At 36.9% G+C, this 23,979-nt stretch overlaps 1 protein-coding gene across 6 annotated transcripts in view; it reads left to right on the forward strand.

Annotated features, from left to right (window-relative positions):
* The window catches only part of PEX2 (peroxisomal biogenesis factor 2), a 93,357-nt gene extending 71,545 nt beyond the window's left edge, over positions 1-21,812 (forward strand). The window contains exons 2-4 of one of the 6 annotated variants that reach the window (XR_013927209.1): positions 1,093-1,283; positions 3,350-3,442; positions 5,204-21,812. The gene's annotated coding sequence lies outside the window, so the exon portion shown is untranslated. Of the gene's footprint in view, positions 1-1,092 lie in introns of all 6 variants that reach the window. The other 5 variants (XR_013927205.1, XR_013927206.1, XR_013927207.1 and 2 more) reach the window with 5 other exon arrangements.
* The last annotated feature ends 2,167 nt before the right edge of the window (positions 21,813-23,979 follow it).

The following is a 23,979-nucleotide window of genomic DNA, read 5'->3' on the forward strand; positions in this document are numbered from 1 at the left end:
ATTCAGACAGGAGATGTGGGCAAGCTTGTGCAACAGCAAGAACAGGTAGTTCTAGTTCTTGCAGGCAGTTTTTCATAAGTACAAAATCCATAGCAGTATACCTCTCTGATCCTGAGTCTGCTTGGAGAACAGACTGGTGCAAAGAATAGTAAAGTTGGCCAGTGTGCTACCATTCATCTCAAAGGAATATCTACTTTGAGGGAGATATTGAAGGGTATTTCAGGAAAGAAAAAGTTGTCAGCAGCCAGGTAACCGCTTTGCATTATGGTGTATTGGAAGAGCTGCAACAGAGAACTAACTAATCATAGCAAGTGGGAATAGTCCAGGAGAGGGGGAGAGACCATTGTCCTCTCTTCTGTCATTTTCCTTACAACCTTCTGTCTAACTTCAGACTGAAGAACTGCCAAGTTTAATCAAACTGACCAAAGTGGTCCTGTCGTGTCCCCTAGCTTCTAAAAGCATCTAAATGCTTTGCCAATAGCTGGTGTGACATCTTGTTTTGGGTTCTTAACTAACTAGTCTTTCAGGACTCAGTTTACCGAGAAAGTAGCATGACCTAGTCTTTCCAAATTGTTTATACATTTGGGAAGGGTACCTCTGGTATATAATTGTGCCAAGGATCTTACTCATGTATTGTCTTAATGGAAAAGTCAGTCTTACAGGTTCAATAGAAGTCTTCAGGTAAATATACCCGATTCCCTAGCAAGATTGCTAGCCTGCCCTGTGTAGTTAGTTGTCACATTTTTGGGGGCTTAAAAAAAAAAGGGGGGGGTGCATAAAGGATCAGGTTTCTCTGCCAAAAGGCAGGGCAGTCCTTGGGACTAGGCAACTAGGAGAGTGCCTATTGCAACAGTCAAAGACAGTAAGTAGTGTTCGTGGCAGTATTGACTCTTACATTGGAATCTGTATTAGCACTAAAGACTTGCAAAGAGTTTTGAAACTTGCTCTGCTTTAAATCAGGTCTGCTGCCTGTTACATGATTACTCTGAAGGAATCGTCATATTACACACAGTCTTGATGTAAGGTCTTTAGTCATGGTTATGCACGGTGTTGCAGTAAGGTTGTCACTGGTGATCTCTATCTTACTTTCAGATGCATTAAACCACAACAGGAACTGAACATCTGACTGAACCTACTATGTGAGACCCAATTATCTGGGTAGAGATGCATGGCCGATGACAAGGAATAAGAAGCAGTGTTTATGATGCAGACCCAAAGGCTGATTAAGCTCTTCTGAATATGCTTTTGAATGGATGAAAAGGTTTCAGTCTGTCTGTGCTTAAGTAGGTTTCTCAAGTGAGTGACTACCATAGAGTTATAATATCCACAAAACAGTCTCTGTAATTAGCAAAAGCATGTGTGATGTGAGCATGGTATTTATTGATAACTCCTAACTCCAGCTTCCTTTGATGTAGGCTCCTACCAAAGGTAAATCCCGTTGATTGTCCCATGTGTAATAGTCACATGGTTCAAAGATTCAGAGAGCAAATAATTGCCATTGCTTCAGGATAGTTTTCAGAATAGGGTCTAACATCTATGACTGTTGCACAATTGGTAATAACAACCCATCCCTGATTTGTTCCATGTTAACCCAAAGGATCAGAATAGGGCCAAACTAGATGCAGTGAGTGGTGTTGGATACAGGGATCAGAGCTCTAGAGGACTCTGGCTTCAGGGTAAGCAACATGAGGATTTTGAAGAAGGCATTTTCCATGCAAAAGCTTTGCACTGACTGCTGTTCATTCCATATACAGAGGATAAAATGGTCCCACGTGGTGAGTAGTATTTCTTCTCCAAAAGCAATGCTTGAATGGCCAGAGCATGCTGCAAATGCAAGCATGAGATGAGCAACTAGCCACGCAGCACAGCTTCTATTACATGCGTTGTGGAAAACAGTAAGTTAAGTCATACTTGGCCCCCTGTTTCCAGGTTTAAGCAAACCTGGCCATTGCAGAAGGTATAGATGGATCTGCAGCATGCCTTCTCAGTTACATCCTTTTCATAATCCCTGTGACTGATAGCAGCAACAGCCTACACCATAAAATAATTTCAAAGGTGGTAGATGCAACCATGCAAGGCACAAAGGAATGCAGTTTGCTCTCTGTGCCGTTGCTTAGTGCCACAAAAACTCATCTTCATAAAAATAAACTTATAAGTTGATTCAAGAAAGACTGGTACATTAGCAGTACTTGCAGAACTGATACAGATGTCAGGACAAGGAGATAAGTATGAAGAAAATAACACTTGAAGTTTTTCACATACACAGCAAAACAGCTTTTGCTAAAGAATTGCAGAATGTATTAGTCATTAAAAATACATACCTGCACATTTCCAATCACCTACAGCTATTCCTGGAAATATTTGCCAGGGTGACATCTTTTACTTAAATATCTGAAAATACTGAGAGAAACTAAAAGATTGTAGCAATCAAAGTCAACTCTTGTACCCATCTCCCAATTTAAGACTAGAACAATTATTTTAATTAAATTCTCAAAGCTCCACTAATTAATTTGCAGCCATAGAACTGTCTTAAGGCAGATTTGATTGTGAAAAGTTATTTTTCACATTCAAATGGTCAGTTCTTACCCCTGAGCTGTCAGTTTAACTCTTGCTTAAAAGAGGTTATTAGTGAAGGGGTATGCAAGGAAGAGCAGGTACTTAGTTGTCCTTGATTACAGAGAGACATGACTTGCTTTTTGAGGAGTTGAACATGATTTTCTTCTATAGTATTTTTCAGACCTACTTTTTGAAGCAGAATGCATGTTTTTTATAGATATTTTTTTTTTTTTACTTTAAGATATGTTAACAAAGGTAACAGTGATGTCCCTGTTATTTTTTTCTCTTGTAAGACCTTAGCGAATGGATGGAAATTTTAATTCCATTATAGAAGTAAAAGCCCTTTTTTGGCATTTGGTAAACAGATGATATTCTACTAGTGACTGTCTTTTCAGTAATGCATTGGGTCTAAATTCTGAATTCTATTATTGTACATCTACAGCAACTGAAAGTATATTTTTTATAAACAGCAAACTTCACCTCATAAAAATTCATTACATAAGGGCATAAACAAGTACTTTTCCTTCCAGTCATTGGCAGTAAGTGATTCATCAGTTTTCCACAGAAAACCAATTTTGTTGCAGATGTTCTGCAGACTCCCTGAATTGTAGAATCATATCATCCAATCCCAGCACAAGGAATGTAGAATATTTTTTTTAAAAGGGGGGTGGGGGGGTGGGGGGAAAGGCTGTGCTTAGTCTTTTTAATAGGATTGAATATCATTTGCTGTCTCATCAGTTTTGTGAAATAACCATAAAGTAATCAGCTTGCCATTCTTTCCTTTCCTGTACAGGCTATCAACTTCCTCACAATGCTGATTCTATAGCAAGTGCATAAGTGAATAACTTGCAGGAGAGAAAAATCTTCCTTTGAGGTTAAACAAAGCGTAACTGCTTTACATAGTTGTCTCCTTTCCTTCATTCTTTCTTTTCTCCTTCCTTTCCTCTCTTCTTTCCTCCCTCCCTTCTTCATTCTCTCCTTCCCCTCATCCCTTCTTTCTTAATACTTCAAAATATAGACATTTCCCCTAGTTATCAGCCACTAATTTTCATTGTCTAACAGGCTTGCCTTTTTTTCCCCTCTTTCTTTTTAATTTTTAAATTAGGGTTTACTTTTATAAGAACCAGTAATTAACTATTTATTCAATTCTGTTTTATCCCAATAGCCAGAAATAAAGGATGGGCCTCAAAGCTACTTTTTGCACGTGTATGCAGTTTTTTTAATCCTGTTCTGTATAGCATATACAATCCACCCTACTATATTTCCATTGCATTAAGTTATGTAGATACCAAAGTCAATTCTGATAACTGAAGGAGGGAAAGGAGACAAAGGAAGGAATACATCCAGGAGAAAATGAAAAGGGGTGGAAAAAGTTTGAAGCTGAGAAACCAGAACACTAGCTGGCAAGCAGCAGGAACCAGAAAGGAGAATTATTTTCGAAGGAGAATTAATTTCATCAGTACCTCCAAGACAGGGTTGAATTTAACTCTTAGAGAAGAAGCTGATAGTAGCAAAATGCACAGATTAAGTCAGCAAGTAAATTTTGGCTTATACTGCTTTAAGTCTTGCTGTAAGTCATAGCATGATGAGAGAACATGTCTCCAAAAATGTGTGAATAACTGAATTAAAAAAGAGCAAGATAACAATCTTGTATCTGTATCCACAAGCATAGTATATAATTTGATGCAGAAAAAAATGGTGAAAGTCCTAAAAGAAGAAACCTTTGTTCAAAGACTGAGAAAACAGTAGAATCTGGATCCAACTGAGTTTTGTTGACATGATAAGATTCAGGGTTTCACCAGATTTAACAGCTACACTATGTCTATACTAGAAAACCAGTCCTGTCAGGACCTGGGGTTTTTTGTTACTGAGGCCAGTCTACATGGCACAGTCCCCGTCTGTGTTAGTAAACTCACTATCCATTAGAACAAGATGATTTCAAATGCTTGGGGTCAGCTGAGTATATTTATATTTATATGCATATGTGGAAACAACCACAGAGACTTTATTTCTAAGTAATTTTGAATATATCTCACATGGTAGAGCACTTCCCACATACTGCAACTAAGTTCACAGATTGTGCGGTGTAACTGATCTCAGTAATAGATAAAAACAGACAGAGGATGCATGCTGCCTTCTTATACTAACTTCCACAGAGAATGGACATCAGTAGAAGTTAGGGAGCCATAAAAGGAACATCAGCTCCAACGCTGGCATCAACAGTTCTGCAGAAGGATTTGTGAATGCCCGCAGGCTGCTTTCTGCTTCTTTCTTGCTCCTCCAGTTCACTTTTTTCCAGGGCAGAATTCCTGCATGGTCTTCCTCCTGTGACTGCTAGCATAAGGAAAAGGGCTCAGACTGCTAGTGTCCATGTTTCCAAGATAAAATCCATACGATTTGCTAAGAACAGTGTTACAGAAATCATGTCCCCAAGCCCATTGAAGTGCTTGCTGTGCAATGACAACTGGGGCAAAGCCTAGTGTAGGTTTAAGCACAGCCATCTCCAAAGCTCACTCTTTCCAGCTTTATTTCTGGCTCCAAACCATACAAGACCAGGACATCAACTGTGTGTCAACAAAGAATAGTTGAATTTGGCATATCTTCTAGAGGACGGTGCACTCAAACTACCTGTATTTGTCCTTTGCAGGTTATAAAACCAGAAACTTGAGCCCATAATAAAGCCCTGAGCACATCCAGTCTCTTACCCCTTCAGAGAACTACGGAATTTATCCTGTAAGCCTGTATGCAACTGTGTTGTAAACAATATAGATGACTAACAAATGCAAGAGCAGGCTCAGATACTTAAACTGATAGCTTCAGTAGACACAGAAGGGATGAACACTGATGTTGTCAGTAGTCCTGCTGTCCGTGTGCATCCATGAAGATGGAGCTGTGAAGTAAGTGCCAACCAATGCAAAGAGATCTGATCTGTTCAGTGGTGAAGAATGAGAAATTGCACCCTGACAGCAAGGAAGAATGGATTTCTTCATGTACGAGTATATACATGCATATATATATATATATATATATATATGGTGGTTTATTAACTATTATTTTGGAGATCTACTGTTGTAGCATTATAAACTTTTCTGTTCTTCTGAAAGCAGTGCAGCTGTCCCCTAGGGTGCCAGAGATTGTAACATCAGACACCTAAAGAGAGGAATTTACACGGTTTTGTAAGAATGAGCTGTGACAAGACAAAAATACGGTCTGGGAGAAAAAAGGTACAGATATATGGACAGACATAAAAAGAAGAGGAAGTAATTTCAGAGAAAAGCTTAAGGAGGACTTGAAAAAGGAGAAGGCACTTGGCAACTTGGGACAAGAAAATTTACCTCATGCAGCCTTGTGGAGTTGAGTAGAGCAGCACATAAAATGAAGAAAAGTTGATTCTTACTGAGGTATTGAAAAATCCTATTGAATTAAGTTTTTCTTTTAAGATGCCTTGCTGGACCTTTCTGTCTGAAAAACAATCAGCCTGCTAACTGCAGGCTCCAAGTGAATATGTGGGAAAAGACTTTTCTTTCTGTGATATAGGTTACCCTGACATGTAGAATGTAAGTTTAATACTGTACTTTATCATTAGTCCAATGAAATTACAGGTATCAACTCCTTTAATAAATTAAACTTATACAACATGGAGAAAAGGATTAAGCCACATGCAGAATTAAGGCTATCTTCATTCTTTTCTGGTCTTAGACCTATTGAAGTGAAAAGGGCCAGTCTGAGAAAGTTGCTAGGAGACCATAATCACAACTGTCAGAATAATACATTTTTATTTAAAATAGGAAATGTTGATTAATGAACATACTTAGCAGATAATGAGTAAAGGTATTGAAAGCATCTATGTTCTATCAAATTTCAGGTGAAACATTTAATTTATAGGTTGAAAAGCCAATGAGAATTGAAAGTCTTCAAGGTAAAGGCAACCAACACACGCAGTCAAAACTGAAGGACACAACGGTTTCATAACTACTTGATTAGAAGCAAGAGAAAATGTTTCCAGTGTGCAAGTCCAATAAGATTGAAAACAAAGAAATAAAAGGAAATCATTTACCTATTAGAGTCTCATGTAGGCATGTTGTTGAAACTAAGGTAAAATGAGCCAATTGCTTTGGAAACAATGAACTGATTTAAAGGTGAGATACTGGAGAAGATGCTATGTATATAACACATTAAAATTAGAAAAAACAAGCAGTAAATTAAAATTATGATAAAGAAACCAGCCTAAATGAAAAGTTAACTTATTAAACCCTGAACCAAATGGTACTAAGATTTATCAAACCAAATCCTCCAACAGAGTCTACTGTGATAGCCACATTGATTTAATTTGTGTCATGACAATTTAAACAGGTATTGTGCCCTGAAACCACTAGCATGATATTTTGCATCCAAGATTTATGAACCTTATGTTCTGGGAACCAAGAATCCAATCATGTTACATAGCTCGGAACCTGAAACCACAAGACACTGACTCTCGCATTTGGATGTAAGTGGTGATGTGTGATGACCACCCTGGCTTCACGTGCATAGCATGGATTGTGTTCTTATTGATTCATATCCGTCTCTTAACAAGGCAGCAAGTCAACAAGACTGTTCATCCAAGCCTGGTAAAATAATTCTAATACTCTGAGCAAATTGTTTCCTGTATGCAAATAGGCACTTGCAGAAGACAGGAAATGAGATGCTGGTCCAGTGCTGGCTGCTGAGCACTCCTCCTACTAGTGATGATAAAAGCTTATCATAGATAGAAATCTTGCTAAGTCTTCTAGGGGGAAAACATCTGTACTAACAGAACAGGAATCATAAAATGCTCTTGAAATACTGGTAGTCAGAAATAAACTGATAATTCCATATTTAGCATGGAATCATCATAAAAGCATATTTCTATAGCAGTTTTACTTGATAAATAAAACATCCAGACATTTCTTTTTACCAAGCTGTCACTTAGCTAATTCTAACTTAAATATTTCTAATCAAGTGTTATATGCATAGGTTTATTTATACATACAGCACGTATTATTTGTAATAAGAAAGTGTCGTTGCATGCAATGAGAAGACAGTCATGCCTAAAGCAATTACAATGCAAGAAAAATACATTGTTGGTGATGTTAGCTGAGATGACAGCTACTTACACAAAGAAAGCCTATCCTGAAGTAGAGCTTCATCTAAAAGCAAAATAGAGTAATGTTACTTTAATAGGTGGCTCAAATTTGAAAAACCTTATGAGAAGCACAGTGTAAAACACCATTCAGTAAAGCAATGAAATTAGGGAAGAAATGTTTTGGTAACTTGTAATTAAAAATAGCAAGTGTGCCTTGTGTGTAAGAAAAAAAATGAGATAGCACTAATTTGGAAATGGTTGGTACTTCCAAAGTTTATATTTGCTTCCTTTAACAGTGCCAACAATCTTCTTACTTTTGATCTGAAGAAAGCTTTCTTCACAAATTTGAAATTACTGGCACTACAGATTTCTCTCTTGAATGGTGCTTTTATCGCCTACCAAAAAGAAAAGTGCATTAAAGAAAAAAATGCTTTTTTTATATCTTGATACAAATTACAAACTCTGATGAAATATATTGGTTTGAACTTTGATAGCATCATTTTTTAGTCATCTTTATATGGTATGATATTATTCTGGGGTTGCTTATTTCATTTATATTCTAATTTAATTTAACACCAGGTCTTGAATCCTTGTATTAGTTAATGATTCCAGACTTACCAGAAATACAACATGAGTAATCAGCCAATAACTAGAAAAATTAATTCTTTTTTAATGTGTAATGGAAAAAAACAGATAATGCTCTCTATAAATTAGTGCAGTCTTCTTCTTCCTGCACCTCAGGTGAGTTATTTGCTGAAATATATAGCAGAGTTGTCTTTTCTTAGGAATCTTGGGAACTCAGTAACCAGCTGAATTTTGTAGCTATTTTATGGTGAAAAAAAAGCAGACGTGGAAACTAGTAGTTTCCTAGGAACATATAAGGGAGAACTTTTTCAAACTTCTTACACAAAAGACTAAATAGTAAATAAGATAAATGTAATTAGTCGTTAAACAGAAGCAATCAGGCTCTAAGAACATATTGAAGAAAGTATTACAGCACCTAAGTCCAAAAGAGTGATCCAGACAACCCCCACCCACTCCCTCCCAAATATTTAGGCACCTTGCTTTCTACCAGTAGCTTAATTGCTACAGCAAGTTTCTTAGACATATATTACTCTGGTACTATGCATGACCCAAAGTACAGTTCTTTCGGGACAGAAGAGCATGCCAATACCTACTTTGTGCCTAAGACAACTTTGGTTTTATAAAGCAGGTATCCTTCTACCTATGTCTCTGAAAGGCCTATTTCAGCAGTCATGCACCAGGATCTCCAAACATGCATTGACAGCCATGAGTCATACATGAAACAGAAAGAGGTAGTGAGAGGTGCACCTGCCTATATCCATATTTCTTAATAGAACAATAGGTAGAAGTGAAACGTTTGATTTCTGTGATTTCCATCTCCTGGAAATTCAACTCATACCTGCCTATGAGGAGCTAACACCAGCTCTAGAGTAGGCTGCAGGGCAGGCAGCAGTCAAATATGTAAGAATTTATAGACTCTAGATGTGTCTTTTAAATTATTTCTTTATTTTCTGTGTTAGGTTCATAACTGTGCTTTCCACTGGGAGCAAGTTGTCCCTTATTTTCAACTGAAAAGTTAGTAAAGTACTATGTTGGCAGAAATATTTTGTCAATTAATATGTCTTTCTAACTCTGTTGATTGCTAATTCTGTATCTCAGAGTTCAACACTTGGGAGATACTGAAGATCAACTTCCATGGATGTCAATGACAACTGTCATTCAACAACAAGAGCTGATGGCATTCAGCATATCATTGAATGTAATGGGGTGTGCATATGTCTTTTTTTTCTTCTTCATCTGTGTCTACTGGACCTAAATTATATTTAGTTGCATTATTTCCAAACTTTTTTTTTTCTGTGAGAAGTTCACCACAGACAGTAAAATTTTATGTTACAGTGTGTTAATAAAAGTTAGTAATTCTTGTGCCCTTATGTTCAATTCTGAGAAGTGGCAGAAGACAAAATGCATTCTACTATCATTTTTAGTAACAGCAAAAATACTTCCATTGTAGCTTATAATACAAAACTTTACTCAGTTTCCAGGCCTGAGTCCAGAAAACCCTTTGAGAATGCAGACCTTAATATACTGTCTAAAAAAAGTTTACTATTCTTGAGAAACAGAATTTCCATTTTGCAAAATACCTGTTTTAGCAACTTAAAGACATCGTTTGCCTTATTTGCCTCATAGATTGGAACTGCAGCAAAAATACAGGTTTTACATGAAGAGTTTAGAATACTTTTCATATTGAAATCTTCTGTGTATATATCTAATATACAGTATATATACTGTTAGATGAGTTATGGTGTATATATACACACAGGAACTTTGGCTTTAAGATTCAGCTGAGGACAAAGCTTTACTGTTGTGTCATTCCTCCTCCACACAGTGAATTTGCTCTGAGTCTTTATTTCCCTTTGCATCAAAATACCACCAAACACATCCAGATTCTCTCTGAATAGCACTGGGAGCTGCATTTCCTCCATTTCAGCTGAGTAGTGGGATGGTATAATCACAAAAAACGTGTCCTTGTCTGCTATTTCCCTCCCACCTTCCAAGTGGTTGATAGTGTTCAACTGTTATCTTAATCAGCATTTAATTTTATCCTCCAAACACTACATGAATTTAGTGCTTAAAACTAAGATGTATAAGCTGATCTCTGTGAGACACAGAAGGACTGGCAGAAAGAATAACTGTGTGAGCTTACCCAGTGGACAGTGCCATCAGTGCAGTTTTACATAGACCATCTCAAGAAGAGTGGAGTTACACAGTACACAGACCCATTCCAAGTCCTGTCTGGGCATTTAATTTTGGTACTGCCATTTATAAATGTGTATATATATACATATTTATATCTGTTAGGGACAGTACAGCAAAAAAAGAGGAAGGAATCTAACAAGGGTTGCCAATTCAGACTACAATTTATTCTTAGTGACAAAGTTGCTTTGCAGTTTTCCTAGGACTGATTTCACCTGGTAGGCTAGAAGTGAAAGGGCGATTTAAAAGCAGATGTAGCGTCCGCTCTATGACTAATTTTGTTTTGGACAAAACATACAGATTTGCAGATTTATGCACAAATTTTTTTTGTTCCTGCCATCTGTACCACCAGAACAGCAAAACCCATACTGACCTAATCGCTCATCTAAACTCCTTCCAGTGACAACTACAATAGTTATCCATTTGGTTTTTTTGCTTTGGTGTCCCAAATCCTCTTACACAGGCTGTTAATTGAAGGAAGATGAGCAGCACTAGAGAAAAGAGATCAGCATATGCAAGCTTCATTTTTATGCAGTTGACAATATTCTTGGTAAGAAGAATTTTGAAGTTCCTCTTTCATTAAATGTTTGTCCATGTTGCTGTTTTCTCTGTGCAGTGGTCAAATGCAGGTATTAGATAAGCTTTTAGATGTTGCACAAAAGTTCTGTATCTACTTCTGAAGTAGTGGAGGTAGTAGAAAAGGTTCAAACAGCAGCAACAGAAAAATTGAGCCTTACATTCAACTGTTTTTCTTGTTCTTACTATTGCCTGCTACTATGTTACGAGCATTTAATTTATGGTAACATATGTAACATGTACTGGGATATTTTCTGTCTTCAAGACTATTTTTTACTCTTTTCTTTCATAAACAACTAAACAAGAAACAGTAGTGAGTGCAAAGAGACCTCAGAATTTAAGAAAAGGTGAATAAAGTTTCATTCTCTTGGTTCTATATTTCATTCTGCTCTAAAAAGGCAACAGAGATGCATTCCCAGGATCTTTCCAACTCTCTCACTCTGCAAAAAAAATAAAATAATGTATAGAGCATTTTCCTGGATTTCCTAAAAAATGGATCTATCACAGTAAACACGGTCTACGTGTCAAGGTAAAGTGTATTTTGACAATTTCCCTGTTGCCCCTATCATCCACACCAGCATCCTTCTCACCCTTCCACTTCAGTTTTCTTCTGTTGGAAACCAAACAGTGGTAGGATAGAGTGGACTGCTTAGGTTCTATTCAAGAACTAAACCAAAACATTGTTTGAGCTTTCAAAGGGATTTGGGAAGTACCCCTGAATCTCACAATACAGTCATCAAAAACTGTAGTTAGAAGCCAGCCTTAGTGTATCAGCCATATTGAGTGGATTGCCTGATGCTTTCAGGTGCCAGACATCTTTTTCAGCACTGGAGGAGGAAAAATGTCTCCATTCCTCCCTCCTCTACCTGAAACTCAGCATCTAAGCCCCATAAAACAGGACTGGTTTATTTACAAATCCCGGATAAATTCTTCAAGACTGTAAGTGGCATTGTCTTGTGTTCTACTGATGTTTAGGAAAGAAAAGCAATGAAACTTAAACATTCATTAACTTTCTAAATGAAACCGCAAAGCAACAGTGAAGAGGGAACAACTGTAAGACTCAGTTTGTACCTATCAATATTACAAATAAATGCTTTACGCTAAATAAAAATACAGAAGGATTTGAGTGACTATAATCCACGTTTTTAAAGACAATTTATATCCCATGTTGTATTATATGTAACGTACCTAACAATGTAATTGACAGAGTAGTCTTGCTTGTTCTGTTTGGGTTGGTTGGTGGCTTTTTTCATGTCTAGCTAAATTCTTCTCAAAACCATATTATAGATTTTTAGGTTGGACAAATAAAAGACTTTCTAAAACTGTAATATTTTTAAAAGGTGTCAAACATCAGGATTCTGAAAAGTACTTCGTAGCAGAGGTCCCAAAGCCAGAGACATGGATCCTATGGTCACTTTTGAAAATCTTGGCAATCTAATTTTAAAATTGTAATCTAATTTACTGTGCTTATTTATAGAACAGCGCAAGCTAAGCCCTTTGTTGAACTGCAGCCATCCTGTGAGTTTATATTATCAATTATAAAAACATATGCTGCCCCAGTTTCACAAGTCCTTAATTACTCATCTCCTCCCACAGAAATCATTAGCAAGTGACACTTGATATGTATTTCTTAAAATATAACATGAAATGCAAAGCAAAATGTCAGGCTATGCAGAAGCTATGCATATTTTGGTGATTCAGAACAATGCACAACAGTATAAGGGGATTAATAAAATTAAGAGTTCACATTCAGTCCCAGTTCCAATTGGTCTTATTTAAATGCTGGGTTGTCCTTAAGGTTAAAAATAAACCCTCCTAGTTTAAAGCTTTCAAATTGTAGCTTTAATCCTTTGTCTCATTTAAATTTGATGGACTATATTCAAAGCAGATGGGCTATAAATATTCATTATTTATTTATTTATATGTATAGATTGTTAAATGCTACCCATTGCAAACCAAAGAGGTCAGCAAAATGCAATTTCATAACTTTCCACTGAGATTTTTAAATATATTTTCCACATGAGCACAAAAAAACTTTTAAGTTTTGTTTGAATATTTCAACTCAGTATTTCCTCACAGAAAAGTAATCTGGTAGCAAGTGTGTTGAAGGAGTCCATCAGACTGCAAGTCATTGCATTTGGTGCAGCAAAACAAACATGTGTTGCATGTATTTAAGGAAGGGAGATGTGTGCTCTGACTAATTACAGGCATAGTAGTCTTACCTCATGAAGATTTTAGAACAAACCTGGATTGAATTATAGTTAATTGTGTGAATCAGAAGTGAAATAAAGTTATAGGCAGGTTCAGAAAAGGCAGATCATGCCAGGGTAATGCTGTACCTTTCTTGGATAAATTAATAGGTTTTCTAGGCAAAGAAAAATGTAGCAGCTAAAGTATATCTGGATATTGATTTATTATAAAGTAATTCCCATAGGAAATTATTTATTAAGTTTATGAAGATGGACTAGCCCAAGAATTGTAATATGGGTAGGAAAGAGTGCAAGTGGCACTGTTGGGGGAAACTTAGTATGAAAATTAAAATAGTTTACAATGGTACTAAATTGGTATTAGCACAGGAGAGGTCCAGACCATGACAGAGCAAAACGGAGAACTGAACATTGGAGTAAAAGAGATGAGATGACACACAACAGCTGAAAGTGTGAGATTTAAGATAAACAGCAAGACTTTGGTGCTTAGAGTGGAAATAATAGAGGAAGAAGATAAAGCTTGGTACTATTAATCAGTCACATAAAATACGTGAGCCACCAGTGTGAAGACACTATCAATATGATAAATATGATCTGAGGTTGTGGCAGGTAAGTATTTGCAGTAGAGAAAGGAAAGCAATATTACTGTTGTAGAAGACATTGGTGAGATCTCACCTGAAGTACTATTTAAAGTTTCTGCCATCTGTTTACCAGAAAGTCATATAGAAATGAAAAGAAGCATAAAGTTGTGGACTTGAAATATCCGCCTACAGGAGACAGAGTGTGTTTAGCTGCACCTATTTTATGAAGAGTAGCTTACTTTCCTTAGCCCATATGCTGAGCTTATAGTCTTGTAACTGTGTCAGAGAAGTACTTTGAGCTGATATAGTCTACTGCTGACGTTTGTTCTTTTAGGAAAACCTTACCTAAGAAAAAGAATGTAGAACATGTAGGCAGAAAAAGTGGTGCTCACAAAGGTGGTCTTTAGTCTGGAAGGCTAATATTTCTTTTCCCTGCAGTCTTGCAATAGTCTGTGAGAAAAATTTCCTCCAAGGAATGAATCAGAACACATAAAATTAAGCTACTACTCCAAACTGACTGAAGTTGATGAAGCTGATATGTCTGTGTAGTGGGTTTTTTTCCTTTTTCAGTATTCAGCCAATTGTATGTTTAATGTAAATGACTAGGAGAACTGAAAATTATTATTCTCAGCGGAAGTTTCCTACATATTTTACTGCCTAACTACTTGGGGAATGCAGGGACCAGAGACATAGACATAGCCAGATTTTTCAGAAGATGAAGTGTGTCAAGTTGTTTTTTTTCAGCCCATTCATTTATAGTAAAACTTTGATCTGATCCACGGATGGACAGTATGAAATGGGAGCTGTTGGAATCAGGGGAATGGAATTTGTCCCAGAAAAAGAGGGAAGATGGGCTGGTCTACCACTGTAAGCTACATCAAAGTGGAAAATGTGCAGCTGCATGTAGAAGTTAAGAACTATTTACGTTCAGATGAACCACACCAACCTATATCCCCACCTTCCAAGGAAGAGCAGGTACATCTGAACAAGTTCAACTAACATTTTTGAATTGGTGAACAACATAAAAGTTTATTATAAAAATTTTCTGTGTTATTAATTAGATAAAATCTACTATTGCCTTAAAAATTCATATTTCTTCAGCCAAACTATCATTCTTTCTTCCACAAATATTTAGGAAGTAATTTATGTTACAGGCTTCATCAGTGGAATTTCAGGTTAACACAATCTACTGAGTGTTAACAGTCCCAGCAAATAACTGAGATCACTAGCTTGAAGTGGTTTATTTTAGAGCATGTTTTTATCAGGATATATATCAAAAACAAATAATCCTCAGGCCGAAACTTTTTATACTTTGGAGCTTTTTCTCCCATGAATCCATGAGAGATTTGCCTTGATAGCTCCTACTAACACAAGTGGGAGTTGCCAGCCCTATGCATTATTTGAAGAACTTATCTCAAAGCATTGCCCAAAGCAAATTTTTGTGATAGCTTGGCACCCCTGGGAACAGGGATTTATAATGGCAACAACTGAAAAAGACCCTAATCTATAGTTTAGTGATGAGAGTAAGAGTACTGTTACACATTTTCAGTTATTATGCTGCTGAACTTGAACTCCAAATTGTTTCCTTCTTGAAGAAATATTTGAAGTAGTTTTATTGAAATAACTATTATAATGCTTTAAAGTTTCTAAAGTATTTTAATATTGTCTCAGATTTCGACCTTTCTTTCCATTCCTTGGTCAAATGGCACAATATGTAACAACATGCATTATTAACAGAACTTACATAAACCTTGAAAACGACCATGTAAAGCAATAAACAATCTTGTATGTATACCTTTAAAATAATGTTTCCTAATATCTATACATTTAATCTATTACTGGCAGTTTTCACTGTGATAAAGGAACTGACTTGTTCTTTCGGTAATCATCTCTGTTTTAAAAAACTTCCAAAAGGAAATAAGAAACAGTAACGACTCTTAAGCCAAATGGTATGAGTAATGCTTTGCAAATTATCTTGTCAATAATGCAGCCCAGCATTTAAAAAAATCAAGGCTGATAAAAACATCTATATTAGAACGCTGTTTAATTTTGGGATTTTTTTAAAATCTTTTGACATGGTAAATGTTGCCATTTTGTAATTTTAGAATTTTTGCTAGGTTTGAAAAAATACTAACAAAAATTCATTAACAAAAAGTTAATGAAAAGAAGTTTCAAAAGTTAACAAAAAGAGTGGGAGGTTGATACCAGGTTCTTCTTGGTTATGCTTTTGGATCTTATGTAAAGAAAAAAAAAGCTTTCTTAGAATACATAATGGTGAAGTATTTTGTTTTCCATGTCAAGTGAGAATTTTATATATAAAGACCGGTTTTGAAGAACCTTGAAAAAATAGATAAATTTTGATCTAGTCTAATTCTCTTTGATCCCATGTACAATAGTTTGTAGCTTGAGAAATGCACTTACACTCAAATGAGTTCCTTTCACTCAAAGTCAGAGGATCATAAAGTGGCTGATGTTGGAAGGGACCTCTGGAGGTCCTTGGTCCAACCCCCTGGCTCAAGCAGAAGCCCCTAAAACTGGTTGCCCAGGACCATGCCCAGACAGCTTTTGAATATCTCCAAGAATGAAGACTTCGCAACCTCCCTGGGCAACCTGTGTCACCCTCACAGTGGAAGACTGCTTCCTGATGTCCAGGCAGAACCTCCTGTTTCTGTTTGTGCCCGTTGCCTCTGGTCCTGTCACTGGGTGCCACTGAAAAGAGCCTCCTCCATCCTTTTACACCCTCCCTTCAGGTGTTTATAGGGATTGATAAGACCACCCTGAGCCTTCTCTTCTGCAGGCTGAACAGTCCCAGCTCTCTCAGCCTTTCCTCATAGGAGAGAGATGCTCTAGTCCCTTCATCATCTTTGTGGCCCTCTACTGGACTCTCTCCAATACGTCCATGTCTCTCCTGTACTGGGGAGCCCAGAACTGACCGCAGTGTTCCAGATGGGGCCTCACCAGTGCTGAGGAGAGGGGAAAGATCTCTGCCCTCAATCTGCTGGCAACACTCCTCCTAATACAGCCCCCAATACCATTAACCTTCTTTGCTGCCAGGGCACTTTACTGACTCGCATAGCAATCTCAGGTCCTTTTCTGAAAAGCTGCTTTCCAGCTGGGTGGCTCCCCAGCACATGCTGGTGTCTGGGGCTGTTTCTCCCCAGGACTTTGCGCTTCCCCTTCTTGAACTTCATGATGTTCCTGCCAGCCCACTTCTCCAGCCTATCAAGGTCCCCCTGGATGGCAGCACAACCTCGGCCGTATCAACCACTCCTCACTGCTTTGCGTCATCAGAAACCTTTACACTCTTCTGCATTATCCAGATCATTAATGAAGATGTTAATGAAAATGTTCTGAGTTCTCTTCATTCATTGTCTCCAAGCATCTTTCCCTTATTCTTTCTGTATTTTACTAGCTCTTTTGTGCTTCCAACAACAGGGAATTATTTAGGCATGCTGGTTGGTATGAATACTCAGAAATCAAAGTGAACTCTAAACTGCGTAAGGAGCAACAGAAAATCTGAAGTGAATAGGAAATTCAATCTAGGTCATACTGCAATGGCAGAGAAAGACATAATGGAAAGACTCAGTTAGTAGCCAGCTCATTAGCTGCTGTCATCTCATATGTATTCACACATAATACTCCAAACTGCACTATCTTTGTTCATATCTCTAAGTAAGGTTTAGAGAATTGTAAAGACATTTCATCATTAGGTATTGGGAGCTCAAGAAATAAAAGTTGGGGTAGAACAGTGATTCCTTGTATTAATGAAATTCTTGCACCCCTCAAATGGATGCTGTGTTATAAATAACTTCCTCTCTGAACCACTCCTAGTAGAGCATAAGTTTAAAATGAAAATAATGTTATGAAATGATGTACTCTTCTCATAAGAATATATTGGCATGAATCCAAGATTGATCAAGTCTGTTGCAATTACTGTACAGTTTCAGTAATGACAAATTTGTACTGTTTGTATGGAATCAAGTTTTAACTGGAAATTAGGAAAGATAAGATCATACAGGTATAAACTATTTTGGTGCATTATTTTGCAATGTAAATTTTTTGGGAATTGGATGCCTAAAAATATCTGGAATAATCAGACTACATTAATGCATTGTTCACTTAACTTTTACTTGTGGGGGAATATTGACACAGCTGACCTGCTATTTCTTGCCAGGCATTATTGTTCTTAAATTATTTTAACCTGGCTTACTTATCTGTGCAAGAAGGTTGTATTTTGAACAATGGTAAAAGCCAAGTAATTTATTTGGTTTTTCTTCAATAAATTACTCCCTGACTTCTTTATCAAAATATTAGCTCTCAATATGTGAGCTCTATGTCTTCTAATATATAAATTGAATATATATATATGTCTTCTAATGCATAAAATGCCACATATGTTCAGCCTAAATATGTATATCTGTATATTGCAGTCCCCTTCCTTACTTCATGTTGTATTAACTTACAAAACTTAATCTTTCTAGCAAGAAGCTAACAGATTCCAGGGCTTTTCTTTAATGATAACCATATTTTTTTTCTCCTTCCAACATAGCTGGCAGTCAGATGAATGATTCAAAATGTTTTGTCTGAATGAAGATGACCAGTGTCTTTCACATGAAGTGTTTGCACCTATACAAAACATGCAACACTCATCCTTTTCTGCTGTTTGAATTATTGTATTTGCCTGAAATAGGTTATAACAGTTTCATTTTTCTTGGTATCTACACTGAAATAGTCTACTATATAAATAGAAAAATCCCATTGACCCTGAATATACTTGCAATACTATATCATATTATGGACATATTCTGATTTCATTTACACTGACCTCTACCTAGTAAAGTTGCTCACCAAGGGAATAAATTGAGAAAGAAATCTAGATCACTGCAATGAAAATCGATGTTAATATATATCCCATACTTTGTGGCAATAGAAAGCAAACAGGTTGCTATCTATTTTGAATATCTGTATAAAAATATTATATACAAAATATTTCACGAGTTTTCTGTATTCAAAATAAATACTTCTGAATTGTTTTAAACTTAGTTCCATTATTTCTTATACCAGTAGAATTCCAGCTTATTTGTTAAAACCTGGAGGGCCCATCACATGATAGGTTGTAATCAATAAAATTCGTGCCAACTGATGTTATTCTGCATGTCAAGTCATATTGTTACAATTCTGTCTCTAGGATGTTACAAAGCACTAGCTTGTTTGCAGAGTTCTTTTCTACCTTCTTAGCTTAACTCAGGAATTGTTTCTCATAGCTATAGCAACAGGAAAAAAACAAATAATATCCCATCCATTTCTAACAAAAGACAAAAACAGACCAACAAAAGCAATAGAAAATTCTGCTCCAATGCACCGTTACTGCATTGCCTGAGATACATTATGCAAACTAAATAAATTACCTTCTGGTAAGAAACTTGCATGATCACTCAGTCATGTTAGTGTGTTGCCAAACCTGACTAATTTAAGCAAATAAACCAAAAAAACAATCAATCCACAAACTGTATTTGACGTTGTCAGATCATCTCAAACACTACAGCATTCATCCAGATTAGCTTGGTATGTATATTTTAAAGAATAACCTAGCTTTTATTTAGAAGAATTCTTTCCCTACATTGAGGAAGTTAGGGGAGAGAGGGACTTTTTGAAGGAAGAAGATATAAGAACAGAATCATCGAGGATAATGTAAGTTTTATGGTAGAGATTCACAAGGGACTGATGAAGCCAAGATAAGTACTGTCCTTAATATGCACTACAGAAGCCAATTCTATGACTCTTCAGGGATCAGCTGTTTAAAGCTGGTTTTGTTAATCTAATATGTATTTACATATATCCAGAGACAGGAAAGGATTTCTGTTGCCATTTGGTTTTTGACAACTGGTCTGCTATTTAGTTCTCATACATTCCTTCATTAATGTCTTGGACATTGCAGGAAAAGAAGACAAGACACCAGGAATGTGGTTTAAGTAGGCCGTGACTTCATAAATAACACATCTGGGAACCATCTGGCAATGACTCGTCCAGTGCAGGTCATACTTCCTTTGTAATCCATACCACGTGGTGGCAAACTGCCATCAGCCCTCCACCCTGCTAACATGGCCTTAGCATCACTCCTGGGATATATGGCCCCCCTTCCCCCTGAAGAGGGCTGAAAATGGAGAAAGGAGGCCGTACCTCAGCTCGAGCATAGCCCCAACCTTCTTTTCAGTCTTCTGTTCCCTTTTCACTTCTGATTACAGTTTATCATAAAGTCGACTCCGTCAATAATTACCTTCACTAGACATTTCCTAGAGTGGGGCAACAACTTTTCTACCCCAGACAGATTCTCACATTGTCAATAATTGTTTCCGTTAGAGAAGCCAGCGTCATATTCCCTTTCAAGTCAGAAATTTGAACAGAACATAGGATTCAACTGAACACGTACTCCAAATGTTGCCCGATTTTTCTTTTCAGCTAATTTATAAATCAGCCAAACTGCTCCTGTGATCACCTAAACTTTCTGGTGTGGTGTCCTGAAATCATAGTCACTTTGCTGTAATATGATGTGGCTGTACTTATGACCTCGTGTCCTAATACCATTATTTTTTCCATCCATTGGTTTTATCATGATTTATCTCGATCCATTCATATGGCTTCTCCCTCATCCTGAATGAATCAGAGCTAGCTTCTGACCCCCTGCTATGCCTAACAGATCAAGCTTCCAGAAAAAAACTAGCTTCCTGATGCAAGCCAAATGCACAGTATTAGGCAGACAATATATTTACAATCTGACACATAATTCTGAAAAATTGGATGAACATTGATACTACTGAAACTGTCCCCTCTGTATTCACATGTCATCTCAGATATTATCAGTCACAACCACAGCCTTTTAGGTTCCTATCACTTTGTCTGCTTTAGATACCATCATTTTTGTTTGCAATGAAGAACCCAGGTTATGATGATAACATCTGTAATACATATTCTTTGACATTGTCATAAAGTTAAATATTCTTTATGAATTAACTGCCTTCTATGGAAAGCAACAGTGGCGTGGCATCAGCTGACCTCTATCCTTGTCACATCTGAATAGTCTGATTGAGAAAAATCTTACTTTATTGTAATGCAGAAAATTACTTTGTCATCCCTACTTTTTAAAACAGCATTTTCAGAAGCAGAGGAACAGTAAGATGCAAAGGCAGTTTTTCTTCATTTTTCAAATGCCCGATTGCTGGATACCTAAGCTAAGGCCCTACCGGCATTGTATTTTGCCAAATCTTGAGAAACTCTGCAATGATCCCTCCCTCAGATCTACTTAAATCTAGTATAAAGTTTTTCTTAAGCTGATATACTCCTAAAATAATGATGATCAATATTAATACAGAAGAAAAAATAACAGATTGCCTTGTATCCCTAACAAATAAGGAAGGGATATGGAAATTTAGAATATTTTAGGACAGGTTGTCTTTCTTCACTTAGGGAAGATGAAAAAAGTTATTTGTGCTTACACATTTCTAGATGTTTTTGCATGTTGGTGAAATTTCTGCCAGAAATCAAGATTCCCAAGGCCAACAGTACATGAATAAGCTCCTTGCTGGCCTCCCAGCAAATTTTTCCAATCTCTAACTCTTCCCCTCTTTGATTGATTTGAAAAACATTGATATATTTTTTCACTATTCCCTAAAAATCAAGTTAGTACCATTTACATAAATAGGAAACACTATTTGCCCCATAATATATCAGTCTATGTTAAGTGGTTTTTCAGGCTGACTGTAGTCCTACTCTGTCACAGCACTCTCCAAACTATCAAGCTGCAACAAGTTCTTTTACCATTTCATACCAACACACTTTTCATACAGTCCCTCTACTGCCTTCTCCTAGTCTCACCTCATCCACAATGTGTGTTCTCTCTCCTCTTGTTTCTTCCTCTCTCTACTTCTTCCTCAGCTGCTCCCTCTTCATTGGCTCTCAATCACTTAACAGAACCAGCCACACCTGCCCCTTATCTACATCAACCAACCCCCACCCGCCGCTGAAGCCAGCCCACAGTTGTATATTATCAATGCTAATTAACCCAGCTTCATTCCTTTACACTACTCTTCCATTTAAAGTTAAGAAAAAAAAATAGTTACAATCAGGACCTCTCCAAAAATAAGTACGCTGTTTCTTGTTTTGCCTTTAAGAAGAAACTGGGTCTGGTCATTACTTAAAACACAGCTGATAAGAAAATACCAGTTTCAAAGTGACTTCCCAGAATACTAAAGGTACCATATCTGTAATTAATCTTTTTTAATATCACAGTTGTCTTAATGATTTTCACAATACAAACAGCTTTAGTGAGCATTTAATCTAGTCTCCATCTGAACTAGCTAAATGTAGCACTGAATAGAGAGGATAATTCACTATTTTTCATTTGTTGGCAGTATCTCAAACTAACTGAACAAAAGAATATGAAGGCAGCAAATTTTTGTCCTTTTATGAACTCTTGCACTAAGAAGTTCACTGTGGTGTCTACTTTCATATGACCTTAGTCAGTCCACATATATCAATTCATATGCATGCTATACTGCACTTTTACAGCCTGTGTACCTTTCGGTTTGATCTGCCAAAACAACCTGGACTTTTCACCAAAAAGTGGAATTAGACAGAAATCAACTTAATAAGGTTCTAGCTGATAAGTATATGAACAGTGCATCGAGAACAGAGTGGGTTAGACTCATGGTCCGTGGGAAACGAGGGGAGACATAATTTCACAGGCTTTCAAAGTCCTGCTGGTATGACTGACACGTTAGCACACCTCTAACCCTTTGGACACACAAAAGCAGATAAACATGACAAGTGTTTCTGATCCCTGCCTTCTTACAGCAGCTTTTTCTTCTAGCACCAGTCAGGTACTGAGATAAGTATCTTCTATAGAGATATAGATGCATATGTATATATATGTGTAGAATGACCTCAAGGGGAACCACTCACTGGATGAACAGGAGCCAAGAAGCTGAACCCTTTGCTTCACCAGTCAGCTACAGCATCCTCCTCCTGTCTTCTCCGCACTTGAGAAGAGGCTGAGTGGCCTAAGAGAAGGTGGATTGAAAAGATATGATGTAAAAAGTCAAAGTTTCTGTTGGCCCAGACTGTTTCCATTGCCTCTGAAGATGTGGAAGGGGTTCTTCAGATGGACAGTGTACAAAGTGGTTGTTAAAATACAAACTTTAAAAAAAAAAAACTCTTGAGCATTTTGGTTCGCAAGCTTTCTCTTGTTCCTAGAGCTTCATATAATCATATCATTCCTTAATTGCTACTGAGAGAATGTGCTTTGAGTTGCAAACTGATGAGAAGAGCAATAATTAAGAGGATATAGCAAGTACATCTGCCTTAAGCAAAAGTAATTTGCAATACTGCATTAATGTATTCTTTGTCTATCAGTGATATTTGGTGCCACATTTGCTTCAGTTATTGTTTTGGGCATATTTATTTATTCTGACTGATTCTGTCTCCCCTGAGTGTATTATTTCCCCAATCTCACTTTCTTTTTTTTCCTGAATAAACACAAAAATAAATATGCCAGGAGAATGCCTCTTTGTGATACCCATAAAATCAAAAGGTATTTTGTTATTTGTTATTTATCAGAAATTCATAAAATACATACATATCTTTCGACAGAGCCAACTGTTCTCTGAGATGGAAATTATTTTTCAATTAATTCTATTTTTAAAGTATCTTTTTCTCCTAGTTGTATCTACTTCTGTTCCACTATTGTTTCAATAAGCTTCCTCATGATTCCAACAGATGCAACTATTACAATGTCAATTTCATTTACCTGAGGGTATTGGTTTAGGTATTGCTTTACCTAAACATGTTTCCTGAAGATCTTTCTACCTCAAAGACTGGCAAATGCCAAACCTGCAACAGGATTTAGGTGTTGACATACAGACTATTGCAAAGTTTTTGGTATCCTACCACTACCCCCAGTTTCCCAATGCGAGGCATGAGATGATTTGGGCTCTTAGCAGTTGACACAAAGCAGCTAAAAGTGACTGGAGAGCCCTCCACTTTAAGCGAAGGATATATGCATATTGCCTATACCATGTTCCTCACAGGGACTTAACTGACCTTGAATTTAGACAGCAGTAAAGTGCTTCCCTCTATTCTGGAGTTACATCTGGAAACCCTTTCCTGAACAAGGCACCTATAC

The sequence above is a fragment of the Falco punctatus genome (assembly GCF_963210335.1).
Source record: "Falco punctatus genome assembly, chromosome: 3".
Classification (NCBI taxonomy): domain Eukaryota; kingdom Metazoa; phylum Chordata; class Aves; order Falconiformes; family Falconidae; genus Falco; species Falco punctatus.